The sequence below is a fragment of the Bos indicus x Bos taurus genome, chromosome X (genome assembly GCF_003369695.1).
Source record: "Bos indicus x Bos taurus breed Angus x Brahman F1 hybrid chromosome X, Bos_hybrid_MaternalHap_v2.0, whole genome shotgun sequence".
NCBI classification, from domain to species: Eukaryota; Metazoa; Chordata; class Mammalia; order Artiodactyla; family Bovidae; genus Bos; species Bos indicus x Bos taurus.
Genome location: NC_040105.1, coordinates 104,102,143 through 104,116,165, shown reverse-complemented (window position 1 = coordinate 104,116,165; position 14,023 = coordinate 104,102,143). Strand labels below are relative to the sequence as shown.

The 14,023-nt window shown below is 38.3% G+C and overlaps 2 pseudogenes; both read left to right on the top strand.

Moving 5' to 3' along the window:
• Positions 1-217: 217 nt before the first annotated feature.
• Positions 218-1,087, top strand: LOC113888131 (annotated as a pseudogene).
• A 3,038-nt stretch (positions 1,088-4,125) lies between these two features.
• On the top strand, positions 4,126-4,897 carry LOC113888129 (annotated as a pseudogene).
• Positions 4,898-14,023: the final 9,126 nt, after the last annotated feature.

Here is a 14,023-nt window from a genome sequence, read left to right as displayed (position 1 = left end):
ATCATTCCATGATATATATATATCAAATCATTATGCCATGCACCTTAAACTTATACAGTGCTGTATGTCAATTATATTTCAGTAAAACTGGAATAATAAAAAAAAAAACCACAGCGAGATACTTCCTCACACATGTTAGAATGGGTATTATCAAAAAGATAACAGAGATTTCAAAGTAAGGAGAGTCTTCATTTTATCAGCCTTGACTTTTCTGAGCATGGAGAGCACAAACAAGGAGGACAGCACCACAGAGAAGTCTGGAGAATATAGGAGTAGAAGTAGAAGCTGAAGAGGGAGAGGGAACTTCTGGTGAAGCAGAGATAGCAAAAAATTCTGCACAGGGGACCAAAAGAAAAAGAGATAAAAAATAGCACAGCTTTAAATCCAGGGATACATCACAATTTCCAAAGACACCAACTCCGATCCCCATCTCCCCTCTACCTTCTGTCCTGCAGCCTGTCAACCTGGTCTATAGGGATGTCAATTGTGCTTGGTGCCAGCAGTTAAAACTGAGCATCAAAGGCTGGAAACTAGATGGATATAAACGACCCTGTGAATAAGCCTATCCTCATCAAAAAATATTCCTGCCAGAGCTCAGGAGGCCAGGATCCTGTTCCTATCGAAAAGAATAAAGATAGAAAAGGGGGAAATACCACTGGAATGCTCTGTTGAGAAAATGATGTCTTCTGAAGGGGCTGCTCTTCCTGCAGAGGGGCCACCTGCCCTTGAGGGAGCTCCTCGGCCTCTTGAGGGAGTTGTGTCAACTTCTGCCCCTGACCCAGAGGCTGTGTTTGCTGCCTAGAGCAGAATGACAGCCAGGGCCCTGAAGATGTAGTCAGTACAATCACAAGAGACTTGTGAGGTCTGGTGGTATGTGGTCCATGGGGAAAGTCTCCCTGCTAACACAGAAGGCTGAGTTCGTTTACAGTTTCACACTGGGCAGGCCTGGGTGCCTGGAAAATGGAGGGCACTTTTCCTAATACTGGCTGGTGATTTTCAACTCCCATATCTGGAGGACAATATGCTCTGCACTGAGTGTGTACACAGAAAAACAGTATTAACAAAAAAAAAAAAAAAACTGCAGTGAAATCATAATACCTGTAAAAGAGTACAGCTATGTTTATAATTAATGATAGAGAAGTGACTATAATAAACTCCATGGTGACTTTAGACAGCAGAACTCTGGGCCACTCCACTCTCTTCCTGCTTCCTGCTTCCAGGATGCACAGCCTACTTACAAGACTACATGAAAAAAGAAAGCCTGTGAACTGAGAGAAAACAGAAGCAGAAGTGACTGTCTCTCCAAAGATGCCCAGCTCTAAAGGAGCAGAGGAGAAAGGAAATGGGGACATTTTGAAAATACTAATTCGTTGAATGGAATTAATTTGCTTGAAAGTGCCTCAAGTAAATTGATACATTGGACAAGAAGGCATTTATAGACAAAAATTGAAATTTGGTCATGTACACCTTAACCAGGAATTCAATTTTTTTTATTTTTTATTTTAATTGGAGGCTAATTACTTTGTAGTATTGTGGTGGTTTTTCCATACATTCACATGAATCAGCCATGGGTGTACATGTGTTTCCCATCCTGACCCTCCCTCCCACCTCCCTCCCCATCCCATCCATAAGGGTCATCCCAGTGCACCAGCCCTGAGCACCTTGCCTCATGCATAAAACCTGGACTGGTGATCTGTTTCACATATGATAATATACATGTTTCAATGCTATTTTCTCAAATCATCCCACCCTCGCCTACTCCCACAGAGTCCAACAGTCTGTTCTTTACATATGTGTCTCTTTTGTTGTCTTGCATATAGGGTCATCATTACCATCTTTCTAAATTCCATATATATGTGTTAATATACTGTATTGGTGTTTTTCTTTCCAAAGTACTTCACTCTGTATAATAGGCTCAAGTTTCATCCACCTCATTAGAACTGATTCAAATGCACTATTTTTAATAGCTGAGTAATATTCCATTGTGTATATGTACCACAGATTTCTGATCCATTTGTCTGCTGATGAACATCTAAGTTGCTTCCATGTCCTGACTATTGGAAACAGTGCTCCTATGAACATTGGAGTACATGTGTCTCTTTCAATTCTGGTTTCCTCAGTGTGTATGCCCAGCAGTGGGATTGCTGGGTCGTATGGCAGTTCTATTTCCAGTTTTTTAAGGAATCTCCACACTGTTCTCCATAGTGGCTGTACTAATTTGCATTCCCACCAACAGTGTAAGAGGGTTTCTTTTTCTCCACACCCTCTCCAGCATTTATCATTTGTAGACTTTTTGATAGCAGCCATTCTGACTGGCGTGAAATGGTACCTCATTGTGGTTTTGATTTTCATTTCTCTGATAATGAGTGATGTTGAGCATCTTTTCGTGTGTTTGTGAGCCATTTGTATGTCTTCTTTGGAGAAATGTCTGTTTAGTTCTTTGGGCTATTTTTTGATTGGGTGGTTTATTTTTCTGGAATTGAGCTGCAGGAGTTGCTTGTATATTTTTGAGATTAATTCTTTGTCAGTTGCTTTGTTTGATATTATTTTCTTCCATTCTGAAGGCTGTATTTTCACCTTGCTTATAGTTTCCTTTGTTGTGCAAAAGCTTTTAAGTTTAATTAGGTCCCATTTGTTTATTGCTTTTATTGCCATTACTCTAGGAGGTGGCTCATAGAGGATCCTGCTGTGGTTTATGTCAGAGAGTGTTTTGCTTATGTTTTCCTCTAGGAGTTTTATAGTTTCTGGTCTTACATGTAGGTCTTTAATCCATTTTGAGTTTATTTTTGTGTATGGTGTTAGAAAGTGTTCTAGTTTAATTCTTTTACAAGTGGTTAACCAGTTTTCCCAGCACTACTTGTTAAAGAGATTGTCTTTTTTCCATTATATATTCTTGACTCCTTTGTCAAAGATAAGGTGTCCATAGGTGCGTGGATTTATCTCTGGGCTTTCTATTTTGTTTCATTGATCTATGTTTCTCTTCGTGCCAGTACTATACTGGCTTGATTACAGTTGCTTTGTAGTATAGCCTGAAGTCAGGCAGGTTAATTCCTCCAGTTCCATTCTTCTTTCTCAAAATTGCTTTGGCTATTCAAGGTTTTTTGTATTTCCATACAAATTGTGAAATTATTTGTTCTAATTTTCTGAAAAATACCGTTGATAGCTTGATAGGGATTGCATTGAATCTATAGATTGCTTTGGGTAGTATACTCATTTTCACTATATTGATTCTTCCAATCCATGAACATCAGGTATTCAATCTTAACATCACCAGGCATGGTACAAGAAGAAATGTGTTTCCTGATGTGATACAATCTAGCACTAATAATTTACAGGGAAACAGTCAGTCCTGATTATGCCTTCTGTCTCAGCACAATTAGGTGAGCTTTGATGCTTTTGAACTGTGGTGCTGGAGAAGACTCTTGAGATTCCCTTGGACTTCAAGGAGATCCAACCAGTCCATCCTAAAGGAGATCAGTCCTGGGTGTTCATTGGAAGGATTGATGTTGAAGCTGAAACTCCAATACTTTGGCCACTTGACGCGAAGAGCTGCCTCTTTGAAAAGACCCCGATGCTGGGAACGATTGATGGAGGGAGGAAAAGGGGATGACAGAGGATGAGATGGTTGGATGGCATTACCGACTCAATGGACACGAGTTTGTGTAAACTCCGGGAGTTGGTGATGGACAGGGAGGCCTGGTGTGCTGCGGTTCATGGGGTCACAAAGAATCGGACACAACTGAGCAACTGAAGTGAACTGAACTGAACCTTCTTTTGTGTGTCAGTTACTTAGATGCACCCAGATATATGTAAATATTCACAACCTATGCACTTAAGATGCTATATTAAATATGTGTGTGTGTTTGTTTGAGTTATATATAATTTTTAAGTGTTCTGGATTGAATGATACATTATAGTGCCTCTAGTAAAAAGGCAATTAGCAAATTTTGAAATCAACACTTTTATTTTAAAATAAAATACTTTAGTCCTAAGTTAGAGTGAGGTTGGGCACGGGGCTGACTCAGCCCACACCCTTCCTTCCCGCCTCAGTGGGTCATGCCCAGAGTATGGCTGCAGTAGCAGACTAGGGGGACAGGGTATGACTGGGTGCCAGTGCAGGAGTCAATGGCCTTCCCAGTTTCTAATCCCTTCAGATTAGCAGCCCCCAAGGAGACTGACTGCCTACTTACACAGAAACTAGTAGAGATTCTGAAGACTTTTCAGATTTTTGAAGAATAAGAGGAACTTCAGTGCAGGATTTTAATTTTGGGAAAGTTAACCTGGTAAGAGTGGATAAGAGAAATCAGTAAAAGCAAGAATCTTCCACAATCTGTAATTGAACATGTTGGTGGGAAAATGTTTATATCTGGATCTTATAGAACAGGAGTACATAGAAAAGACACCAATATTGATGCATTGTGTGTTACACCAACACATGTTGATCAAAGTGACTTTTTCTCCTCATTCTATGTTAAGTTGAAATTACAGGGAGAAATAAAAGATTTAAGAGCTGTTGAAGAGGCATTTGTACCAGTTATCAAACTGTTCGATGGGATAGAGACTGATATTTTGTTTGCAAGATTAGCACTTCAGACTATTCCAGAAGACTTGGACTTAAAATATGACAGTCTGCTTAAAAATTTAGATATGTATAAGAAGTCTTAACGATTGCACAGTAACCAATGAAATTTTACATCTAGTGCCAAACACTGACAACTTCAGGTTAACCCTGAGAGCTATCAAACTGTGGGCCAAAAGCCACAACATTTATTCCAATATATTAGGTCACCTTGGTGTTGCCTCCTGAGCTATGCTAGTAGCAGGAACTTGCCAGCTTTGTCCAAATGTAATGGCATCAACTCTAGTACATAAATTTTTCTTGTTATTTTCTAAATGATATGTGCTTAAATTATATTAAAATAAAATTAACTATAGACACTGAAAAAAACATAAGTGACAATAAGTATTGGCAAAGGTGTGGAGAAAAGGGAAAACTTGTGCACTGTGGGTAGGAATAAAACAGAGCAGTTATGGGAAACCAGTATAGAAGTTCCTCAAAAATTAAAAATGTAGCTTCCATGTGATCCAGCAATTTTATTTCTCGGTATTAAAAAAAAATAAACACTATCAAAAAGTTATAATACCCCCATGTTTATTGCTACATTATTTCTAATAGCCAGGGTATGGAAAAATTTATATCAATTAAAGATGAATGAATATAAAAATATGGTGTACACACACACACACAGACAATGGAATATTATTTAGCCATTGAAAGAAGGACATCACAACAATGTAAATGGACTTTGAGGGCATTATGTTAAGTTAAATGTTAGGCTGATAAAGGCATACATCACGTCCTCAGTTGCATGTAAACTCTGATAATTTCTTTAAAAATGTTCTTATATACAGAGAATAGATTGTGTGGCAGCAGGGCTGAGGGCTGGGAGAATTGTGTGAATGGAGTCAAATGTTTTAAACTTTCAGTTATAAAATAAAGAAATCATAGAAATGCAATGTACATCATGGTGACTAAAGTTAATAGTGAAAGTTGCTCAGTCGTGTCTGACTCTTTATGACCCCATGAACTATACAGTACATGGAATTTTCTAGGCTAGAATATTGGCATGGTTAGCCTTTCCCTTCTCCAGGGAATATTCCCAACCCAGGGATCGAACCCAGGTCTCCCTCATCGCAGGTGGATTCTTTACAAGTTGAACCATGAAAGAGGAGAGTGAAAATGCTGGCTTAAAACTCAACAATCAAAAACTAAGATCATGGCATCCGGTCCCATCACTTTATGGCAAATAGTGCAAGGATGGAAATGGTGACAGACTTTATTTTCTTTGATTCTAAAATCACTGCAGATGGTCACTGCAGATGGTGACTGCAGCCATGAAATTAAAAGATGTTTGCTCCTTGGAAGAAGAGTTATGACCAACCTAGATAGCATATTAAAAAGCAGAGACATTACTTTGCTGACAAATGTCCATCTAGTCAAAGCTACGGTTTTTCCAGTAGTCAAGTATGGATGTGAGGGTTGAACTATAAAGAAAGCTGAGCACCGAAGGGTTGACGCTTTTGAACTGTGGTGTTGGAGAAGACTCTTGAGAGTTGGACTGCAAGGAGATCAAACCAATCCATCCTAAAGGAAATTAGTCCTAAATATTCATAAGAAGTACTGATGCTGAACTCCAATATGTTGGCCACCTGCTGCAAAGAACCGACTCATTGGAAAAGACCCTGATGTTAGGAAAGATTGAAGGTAGGAGGAGAAGGGGATGACAGAAGATGAGATGGTTGGATAGCATCACTGTCTCGATGGACATGAGTTTGAGCAAGCTCCAGGAGTTGGTGATGGACAGGAAAGCCTGGTGTGCTGAAGTTCATGGGATTGCAAAGAGCAGGGCACAACTGACTGACTGAACTGAACTGATTGTGATAGTCATTTAACAAAATATACAAATATTGAGTCACATTTTATATTTTAAATTAATATAATATGTCAATTATACCTCAATAATGTTTTAAAAAGTCTACTCCTTGAATGACGGCATTTTAAAATGGAAAAAGAAATCATCGATTGAGAGGAAGTCTTTGCAATACATCCTTGTGATTGGCAACGTTCTGAAATGCTGCCCCTTTCATTCTCATCCCCTGCTGTACTCCCTTGTATAATCAACTTCCTTTATGTGTAGGATAAACAAATATATATCAGTGGGTATCATTTCCATAGGTAAGTTACTGATTAATTCATTCTGAGTTAAACCAAAGGAAGGCTATCCTGGGTTGGTCAGATATAATAAGTTGGTTAAATCTTTAAAAGAAACAAAAAGCAACAGTAGACCTGCTCTTACTTACCTGAAAGAAATAAAATGTATATGTTTTAAACTGCCTAATAGGGAAGCTACATGACAAAGAACAATGAATATTTTATAAGCACAGAAAGTGGTCCCTGGAAGATAGCTAGCAAGGAAATAGGAACCTCAGTCAGGAAATAAATTCTTCCAACAACCAACACTCTGATGGAAATCACAGTTCCATTCAGCACCTTAATTATAGCCTGAAAGAAGACCCAGTTAAACCATCCACAGACTCCTGTCCTGTGAACATTGTGAGGTAATAAATTTTTATAAATTTAAGTGTGTGATAACTTATTCACCAACAGGAAACAAATGCCATATGTTTGACAAATAACTTGTGTCTAGTAATTATACAATTCAATTATAAAAATTCAAACAATCTAGTATTTGAATAAAATATTTGAATAGACACCTAATCAAAGATCTATGGATAGCAAATAAGCACAGTAAAACATGTTTGCATTAGTTTTCTATTACTGCTATATGAAATGACCAGAAATTTAGTGGTTTAAAGCAACATATTTATTATCTTACAAATTTGTAGGTTTAGAAACTGACATGGGTCTCCTTGGGCTGAAATTAATATGTATACACAGGGCTGCACTCCTTTCTAGAGACTCTAGGAAAGACTCCCCCACCCATTTTTTCAGCATTTAAAGACTCCCACATTAATTGATGCATAGCCCACTTCTACATCTTCAAAGTCAACAGCCTTCATATCTCCCTCTAACCCTGACCTCAGCTGGGAAAGATTCTACAATTTTAAGGACTCAGCAATTAAATTGGACTCACCTAACTAATCCAAAATAATCTCATATCAAGGTCCTTAATCGATAATCACACCTGTTCCATCCCCTTTGCCATGTAAGGTAGCATAAATTCCAGGGATTAGGATGTGGATATTTTTGGGATATCATTATTCTGCCTTCCACAGTGGTTAGCATTATTAGTCATCAGGGAAACATAAAACTAAAATGACATGACCCTAGTACACACTAGAAAAGTTGAAATAAAAAATACTAGAAAAAACCATCTGATAACAAGTATATGGAGCAACTGAGTCTCTCATGATAATGTTTATGATAATAAAATATAGTGCAACTATTTTGGAAATTCATCCATTCATCTCTTAGTCTAAACATACATTTACCTATGACTTAGCAATTCAATTCTTAGGTACTTATCCAAGATGTATGAAACATAAATCCACAGTAAACTTGCTCATGACTGTTAATAGTAGTTTTAATCCTAATAGGGAAAAACAGAAAACTACCCAAATATCCATCAACAAGAGAGTAGATAAATTGTGGTATATCCACACAAAGGAACACTACTCAATAATACAAATTAACAGACTTCTGACATACACAATAAAATGTATGACCTTTAGAATCACTATTTACCAAGCACAAAAGAGAATATGCTCTAAGATATCACTTATATAAAACTCTAGGAAAGATGATTGTAATCTATTCATAGAAAGTAAATTAGTGTTGCCTGCTTCCTGGGATGTGAAGCAGAGATTTAATGGAAAGGGGTATGTGGAAAATTTTGGCATGATGAAAAAGTATTATACCTTGCTTAAGGCGTTATATGCATGGCTGTATACATATGTTAAAATAATTACACTATAAAATTAAATAGATCCATTTTATTGTATAAAATTATAATTCAGTAGTTATTTTTTAATGAAAGAAGATAAAGACATTTTGAGACAGATGAAATATAAAACAATTTGTCTCCAGTAGATATAAGTAAGTAAATAAGTGTTAGTCGCTCAGTCGTGCCCGACTCTTTGTGACCCCATGGACTACAGCCCACCAGACTCCTCTGTCCATGAGATTTTCCAGGCAAGGATAATGGAGTGGGTTGCCATTTCCTTCTCCAGGAGATCTTCCCAACCCAGGAATCGAACCCGGGTCTCCTGCACCGCAGGCAGATTCTTTACCAACTGAGCTACATACCCTATAGTAAGTAAGTAAGAGTCCCTCAGTCGTGCTCGACTCTTTGCGACCCCATGGACTGCAGCTCACCAGGCTCCTGAGATTTTCCAGGCAAGGATACTGGAGTGGGTTGCCATTTCCTTCTCCAGGAGATCTTCATACCCTATAAGAAATGCTAAAAGAAGTTTTTCAAGCTGAAGACACCAGATGGAAACAGATGGAATTCCAGATGGGCATGAAGGAAAGAAAAAGAAGAGAAAGATTAAATAGCTGGATAAATGCAGAAAACTTAAAAAAAAAAAAAAAAAAACTGAACTAAGTCTATGTTTATCTGAATATCAGTCCTATATTGCTATGGACCAAACTACTCCTCTACTTCAAAGCCAGGGAGTCTCTTTTTTCACTTAACTAAGACAGACTAATGTATAATAGTGTAACAGAAAGTGGGGTCCAACTGCTCACCACACAAAAAACAATAAAGAGGCCAGGTTGTTGGAAAGGAAACTTGCTTTATTTTGAATGCCAGCCACTATAGGTGGGAGGGACTCATTCAGAAGTTGGCTCTTCCCATTGACTATCAGTGGACAAGAGCTTTTATAGCCTGAGGGAGGGGGCTATATGTAGAAAGAGTATAGTCAGCTCTGACAATAATCTTGAAATTGATCATTGGCAATCTGACCAGCCTCATGTTAACTGCTTTAAGTACAATTAATCTTCAGTTCCATAGTTGTTTTATTCCCATTTTATTGAGGCCAGTTCTCAGAATTGTGGCCAGCTTATGTCATGGCTACAGTCTGGTCATCATGTAGTTAACTTCTTCCACCTAGAGGGGGGTTTCAATATCTAAAGGACAGATCCCAAGATATGGCTTACAATATTATCTATAGTTCTTGACAAGAACTAAATGTTCTTGACTATAAGTGACTACATTATTATTATTTGGTCATCTTTGATTGTTTTCCTTTGTTTGTATATTTTTCTCAGTTCTCTGATTAAACTCATTCTTTGGCTAAAGCTTTTCCACAGACAAAAGGCAAGTGAAGGACATGAGAGGCAAGGACCATAGGATCCTGCTCTATTTCAGTGTGACCTTTTCCAGAATGACCAATGAGTGAAGCTATATGTTATGTAGTTATTTTTGTGTGGCTTCTTTCACTTTGCATAACACTTTTGACATTCAGTTCAGTTCAGTTCAGTTCAGTCGCTCAGTCATGTCCAACTCTTTGTGACCCCATGAATTGCAGCACACAAGGCCTCCCTGTCCATCACCAACTCCCGGAGTTTACTCAAACTCATGTCCATCGAGTCGGTGATGCCATCCAACCATCTCATCCTCTGTCATGCCTTTCTCCGCCTGCCCCCAATCCCTCCCAGCATGAGGGTCTTTTCCAGTGAGTTAACTCTTCACATGAGGTGGCCAAAGTTTTGGAGTTTCAGCTTTAGCATCAGTGCTTCCAATGAACACCCAGGACTGATCTCCTTTAGAATGGACTGGTTGGATCTCCTTGCAGTCCAAGGGACTCTCAAGAGTCTTCTCCAACACCATAGTTCAAAAGCATCAATTCTTCAGTGCTTAGCTTTCTTCACAGTCCAACTCTCACATCCATACATGACCACTGGAAAAACCATAGCCTTGACTAGATGGACCTTTGTTGGCAAAGTACTTTTGACATTAATTCATGTTATTTTGCTTAACAATTGGTCATTTATTTTATTACTGAGTTTTTTTTTTTCTATTTGTAGATATATCATACTTTGTTTCACTCTTAACCACATATATTAATCTGTTCAGGCTGCTATAACCAAATAACACAGGCTAGGTGTTTAGATATTTATTTTTCACTATTCTGGAGGCTGGAGATCTAATATTATGGTGATAGCATGGTCAAGTTCTGGTGAAGCTCCTCTTTCAGTTTGCAGACTGCCATATTATTAGTGTGATCTCATATAGTGGAAGCAGCTAGAGAGTTGTGTGGGATCTCTTGTGTGTGTGCATGCTAATTTGCTTCAGTTGTGTCTGACTCTTTGTGACCTCATGGACTGTAGCCCGCCAGGCTCCTCTGTCCATGGGATTCTCCAGGCAAGAATATGGGTGTGGATTGCCATGCCCTCCTCCAGGGAATCTTCCAGACCCAGGGATCAAACCCATGTCTCTTATGTCTCCTGAATTAGCAGATGAGTTCTTTACTGATAGCACCACATGTGCTAGTGGTAAAGCCCATAGGATCACTTATATGAGAATTAATCCCATTCAAAGGGCTCTATATTCCTGACCTGTGCACTTTCAAAGTGTCTCATGTCCTAATTTAATCATTTTCAGCACTAGGATTTCAATATATGAATTTGAGAATAGAGGTCACATATAGATCATAGCAGAACATATCAAAATTATTTCCTTTTGTTTTTCACTACAGTGAATAAAACTACTATAAACATTCATGTGCAGGCCATTGTGTAAATGTGTCTCTTTTTCTTTTACTTAAATGCCTGCTGCTGCTGCTGCTGCTAAGTCGCTTCAGTCGTGTCTGACTCTGTGCGACCCCACAGACGGCAGCCCACCAGGCTCCACCATCCCTGGGATTCTCCAGTCAAGAACACTGGAGTGGGTTGCCATTTCCTTCTCCAATGCATAAAAGTGAAAAGTGAAAGTTAAGTCACTCAGTAAGTGTCTGACTCTTCATGACCCCATGGACTGCAGCCTACCAGGCTCCTCCATGCATGGGATTTTCCAGGCAAGATTACTGGAGTGAGTTGCCTAGGTACATGTGTAGCTTTAAAGAAATTACCACAGTCTTTCTCCAAATGACTGAATATTTTACATTCCCACCAAAGTCCATACGAAATTTTCAATGGTCCACATACACCTGTGATGGTTAATTGTGTGTGTGACCTTAACTGAACCAATATATATATATATATATATATATATTCATATAGATAGAGGCATTGATATGCCATATATATATATATATATATATATATATATATATATATATGCTGTGTGCTATTCTTAGCGGCTCAGTCGTGTCAGACTCTTTGTGACCCCATGGACTGTAGTCTGCCTCTGTTGATGGGATTCCCCAGGCAAGAATACTGGAGTGGGTAGCCATTTCCTTCTTCAGGGGATCTTACCAACCCAGGGATCAAACCTAGGTCTCCCACACTGTAGTCATATTCTTTACTATCTTAACCACCATGGATATATATATATATATATATACACACACACATATAAAACAAATATATATATCAACTAAAAAATATATAAATACTAATATATATACTAAAATATATATGATATTAAAATATGTTTATATATAAAATACAAATATATATATATATATATATATATATATATATATATATATATATATAATCAGTCAGTAAGTCAGCCGTTCAGTCAGTCAGTTGTGGCAGACTCCTTGTGACTCCATTGACTGAAACACGCCAGGCCTCCCTGTCCATCACTAACACCCAGAGTCTACTCAAACACATGTCCATTGCATCAGTGATGCAAACCAACCATCTTATCCTCTGTCATCGCCTTTTCCTCCTGCCTTCAATCTTTCCCAGCATCAGGGTCTTTTCAAATGAGTTAATTCTTTGCATGAGGTGGCCAGAGTATTGGAACTTAAGCTTCAGCATCAGTCCTTTCAATGAATATTCAGGACTGATTTCCTTTAGGATGGACTGGTTGGATCTCCTTGCAGTCCAAGGGACTCTCAAGAGTCTTCTCCAACACCACAGTTCAAAAGCATCAATTCTTCAGCACTCAGCTTTCTTTACATCCACACATGACTACTGGAAAAGCCATAGCTTTGAATAGATGGGCTTTTGTTGGTAAAATAATGCCTCTGCTGTTTAATATGCTGTCTAGGTTGGTCATAGTTTTTCTTCCAAGGAGCAAGTGTTTTATTAATTTCATGGTAGCAGTTACCATCTGCAGTAATATTGGAGCCCCCAAAAGTAAAGTCTGTCACTGTTTCCACTGTTTCTCCATCTATTTGCCATAAAGTGATGGAACAGGATGCCATGATCCTAGTTTTCTGAATGTTGAGTATTAAGCCAACTTTTTTACCCTCCTGTTTCACTTTCATCAAGAGGCTCTTTAGTTTTTCACTTTCTGGTGTCATCTGATATTTCCCCTGGCAATTTTGATTTCAGCTTGCACTTCATCCAGTCCAGCGTTTCTCATGATGTACTCTGCATATAAGTTAAATAAACAGGGTGCAATATACAGCCTTGGCGTACTCCCTCCCCGATTTGGAAACAGTCTGTTGTTCCATGTCCAGTTCTAACTGTTCCATCTTGACCTGCATACAGATTTCTCAAGAGGCAGGTAAGATGGTCTGGTATTCTCAATTTTTTAAGAATTTTCCACAGTTTGTTGTGATCTACACAGTCAAAGGCTTTGGCATAGTCAATAAAGCAGAAGTAGCTGTTTTTCTGGAACTCTCTTGCTTTCTCAATGATCCAACAGATGCTGACAATTTGTTCTCTGGTTCCTCTGCCTTTTCTAAATCCAGCTTGAACATCTGGAAGTTCATGGTTCACATACTGTTGAAGCCTGACTTGGATAATTTTGAGCATTACTTTGCTAGCATGTGAGATGAGTGCAATTTTGCTATTGTTTCAACATTCTTTGACTTTTTTTTTTTTTCCTTTGGGATTGGAATGAAAGCTAACCTTAAATTTAGAATTAAATTGAAGAAAATCCCTTATGATTATACAGTGGAAGTGATAGATAGATTCAAGGGATTAGATCTGATAGACAGGGTGCCAATTTACAGGAGGCAGCAATCAAGACCATCCACAAGAAAAAGAAATGCACAACGGCAAAATTGTTGTCTGAAGAGAGCTTAGAAATAGCTGAGAAAAGAAGAGACACTAAAGCAAAGGCGAAGAGGAAAGATATGCCCATTTTAATGCAGAGTTCCAAAGAATATCAAGAAGAGATAAGAGAGCCTTCCTCAACTATCAATGCAGAGAAACAGAGGAAAACATTTGCATGGGAAAGTTAAAGATCTCTTCAAGAAAATTAGAGATTAAGGAAACATTTCATGCAAAGATGAGCATAATAAAGGACAGAAATATTATGGAGCTAACAGAAGCAGAAGATATTAAGAAGAGGTGGGAAGAATACACAGAAGAAGTAAACAAAAAGGATCTTCATGACCTAGATAACCATGATGGTGTGATCACTCACCTATAGCCAGA